Source organism: Siphateles boraxobius, unplaced genomic scaffold (genome assembly GCF_051911475.1).
Source record: "Siphateles boraxobius isolate OS27281-9 unplaced genomic scaffold, OSU_SipBor_1 240, whole genome shotgun sequence".
NCBI classification, from domain to species: domain Eukaryota; kingdom Metazoa; phylum Chordata; class Actinopteri; order Cypriniformes; family Leuciscidae; genus Siphateles; species Siphateles boraxobius.
Window position 1 is genome coordinate 26,738 of NW_027508856.1, and position 3,647 is coordinate 30,384.

General features: G+C 38.5%; 2 long non-coding RNA genes across 2 annotated transcripts; both read right to left on the minus strand.

Annotated features, from left to right (window-relative positions):
* Positions 1 to 2,206: 2,206 nt before the first annotated feature.
* On the minus strand, positions 2,207 to 2,460 carry LOC143749327 (uncharacterized). The gene is made up of 2 exons (XR_013206920.1): positions 2,332 to 2,460; positions 2,207 to 2,237 (listed from the first exon to the last, which is right to left on the minus strand). It is a non-coding gene; the product is annotated as an uncharacterized LOC143749327 (long non-coding RNA).
* Positions 2,461 to 2,598: 138 nt separating this feature from the next.
* Positions 2,599 to 3,351, minus strand: LOC143749328 (uncharacterized). The gene is made up of 3 exons (XR_013206921.1): positions 2,892 to 3,351; positions 2,755 to 2,808; positions 2,599 to 2,670 (listed from the first exon to the last, which is right to left on the minus strand). It is a non-coding gene; the product is annotated as an uncharacterized LOC143749328 (long non-coding RNA).
* Positions 3,352 to 3,647: the final 296 nt, after the last annotated feature.

The following is a 3,647-nucleotide window of genomic DNA, read 5'->3' on the forward strand; positions in this document are numbered from 1 at the left end:
TTTATTTTAAATGCAAAAAAAATCTCCCACAAGCAAAAGTTGCTTAAATTCCTTTGTTTTCCTCTTTTTCTTGTTGAATTTAACTTTCGTTTCATCCCTCAGGCTTCTATATAATTCTAAATAAGGCTTAACATAAGAAATATTTTTTTATGTATTATGATGAATTATTCATGGATAATTAACCTTGTCATTGTGCTTTTTTCCCTGTGTATATAATTTCATAATATGATGTACGCAAACTCATGATATTTATATTTTCTTTTTTTCCTTTATGATTGTTTATTGTTAAAGTGCTTTTCCTGACCTTGTATGTAACTATATGACATTGATATGCATGAAAACACACTAGACAAATGCAGCCAAGGTGCATACATCTCAATTTTCAGTCAAGCAATTAATTAATGCATAAATTAATTAAATATTTAAGTAATACAGATAATAGGAAATTAATAAATCAGTAAAAGAATGAATAAAAGTAAGCATCACAATAAACAAATGGATATACAAGACTCCACGGGCCTGTACCATGAAGCCGGTTTAGGTGGCTAGCCAGCTATGTTTCAGCTTAGTTTCCGCCAACTCTGGGTTTTAGGTACTATGAAAGCAGCTCGGCTTTAATCGGTGTTCGTTGCCATGGTATCTTACGCTGCACGGCTAGCCTGCTCCGGGGCAGGTTAAGTTCTGGATTCGAGAGCTCAGACTGAAGTTTGACCAATCAGCTGTGAGCAAAGAAACATATAGGTGACGTAACTGATTCCCAGCGTCTGTTCTCTGTTGCAATGGCTTCACCTTTTCTCCCAAATCCCGTGGACATCTCCGCGCAAATTGTTAGACGAGCACTTCGTAGAGAAAGAGTTTTTAGGGACAGACAAAATCCCTTTGACTTTCCTGATATTTACTTGTATGAAAGATACAGATTTTCCGCGGAAGGAATGTCTTATCTTTGCGAACTTCTTGAGCCGCACATAACAAATGTGACTCGTCGAAGCCATGCACTTACTGTACCGCAAATGGTATGTATTGCGTTGCGGTTTTTTGCAAGTGGTACATACTTGTATGCGGTCGGTGATGCAGAGAATCTAGGGAAAAACACGGTCTGTCGAACAATTCGCAAGGTGGTCCTCGCTCTGCAGGGGTACATAAATAGCTTCATAGTGTTCCCTGGACATTTATCCACCATGGCCATAAAAGAGGGCTTTTATAAAATTGCCGGTAAGATATATTGATAGGGTGACATCACATGAACAAATGTAGCCTTTCACACAAATTTTTTTTTTCTTCAAAAAAAAAAAAAATTCACACTTAGAAATCTATTATACAATAGTCTGCAGTAGCTACCTGTTAAGAAATGTTTTAAATATATATGTTTAATTCCTATGATAGGATTCCCTAGAGTCATAGGAGCAATAGACTGCACACATGTTGCAATCTCCACAGCTCTAGGAGAACATGAGGCAGATTATGTGAACAGAAAGTCCTTTCACAGCCTTAATGTTCAGGTAGGGCTACTATACCCTATGTGAAATTATTTTTATTTGCATTGAGATCAATCTTTAAATAAATAGTAACTAACAGATAGGACAATGATTTACTGTACATTTCATCTGCAGATGACTTGTGATCATGAATGCATGATCACAAGCTTGGATTCCAAATGGCCTGGCTCAGTGCATGACTCACGCATTTTCCGTGAGTCTATTTTGTGTCAGCGCTTTGAGGAAGGCAAGTTAAATTTGGTACAGTACACTTTACATTTTTTATTTTAATGGCAAAACTTACAAATTTTTCCCCTTTTCTGTTCTATGACAGGGCTTTTTGATGGCCTGTTGGTAGGAGATAGAGGTTATGCATGCCAGAGGTTTTTGCTAACGCCCTATCCTGACCCCCAGACAGGGCCACAAAACCGCTTCGATGTGGCCCTCAGTAAAACCAGGGTCAAGATCGAGATGATCTTTGGCATCCTAAAGGCACGTTTCAACTGTCTTAGGCGTTTAAGAGTGTCACCAGAGCGGGCATCACAGATAGTGGCTGCATGTGCCATTCTGCATAATATAGCCACTATCAGAAAGGAGCGAGAACCACCACAAAACCAGCTTCTCCCTGATGAAATTGACCCCATCACACTTGACCACCCAGCTGGGGCAGCTGTCAGAGATGCGATCACAACACAATATTTTACTTAATAAAAGCACACTGACACTGCAGATAGGACTCAAACTGTTTTATTGGTCATGTGGCTAGGGAGGATGAAAGAGAGCAAGAAAATTACATTAATAGACATTCATAGTGTTCATACTAAAGCGTTACTTGTTTAAAAAAAAATTCACAAACGGAGATCTGTTTTTTCCAGCTGTTTGATCTCCAATTTAATTTTTTTAATTTGGAGCCTCCTCAGCTCACAGTCTAGCTCCTTTAGCTCACAGTCTAGTTCTAGGCTCCTTTTATAAAGGGCCCTGACTGACTCTGTTTCCACCTGAAACAATTCCACCACAAACATGATCATTACAAGTTTTCTGGAGGTTGATCAAATCACAAAAAGTGGCATGACTATCTACAAACATAGGACTGACTGTAATTTATGTCAAGGGTTTAAAGCATTACCTTGTTCACATTCCTTCTGTAGCCCATTGAGGTAGAGGCTTCAGTTTCTGGGGCAGGTTGTGAAAAATCCTACAATAAAAGAGATGTGTAAGGGCCAGTCACTTAATTATGACATTCAAATGTGTGCCGTAATAAAAAGCCCAGTGCATTCACCTCAGCAACTGTCTCAGAACACACAGACAGAGTGTCGTCATCATTTGGTTCACCCTAATAAATAAAAGGCAAATATAAAGCATAACTGTTATAAAGCAGGCTATGTTCATGGTGTTCTGTCTGCTGCATATACTGACCTCTGTGTGGGAGACTGTGTGCATGTGTGCTGGCTTCAACAGGGACACTGTATTTCCCTCTACTGCAGAACAGAGTCAGCCAAATTTAACCCTTTTTAAAACATTAGTAATGCATTGCACACACATACCCAGTGTCACTTGCTTCGAGGAGCCAGCACCAGGGTCAGACTGTACAGCACTTGCAATGCCATCCATAATCGGCCGTCCCTTATTATTACTCAGCGCCAACTCCTCGGCCACAGTGTAATTTTGAGGAGGCGGCCCTCCCCCAGTTTTCCTGATTTCACATTTTTTTCTGTTTGCTGCAAACAAGTTTTTATGAATAAATGTTCACAAAAATAATAAAAGGTTGTGGTAAATACTCACCACTTTGAATTATATTTTTATATTTTGTCTTGATCTGCTGCCAAGAACGTTTGGAGTTGGGGTTGCATCTAAAAATATATGAATATCAATCTTTCTTAGGAATAGCCTATACATTCACATTTTACATACATCTACACACACGTATGTACAGTATGCATGCATGCATGTATATCAACACGAATACACACATGTTTATTTTAGCATTTAATACATTTTTAATATGATTACATCATTTTACATTAATTGTTTAACTTACGCATTAACGCAATCAGAAATCTTCCTCCAAGAATCTTCTCTTGCTTTGGCAGCAGATACAGTGTTACTGCGTGCTTGAAAAACACTTTTATATTCTTCATATTTTTGAATAATTATCTCTTGCTCCTGCGCGGA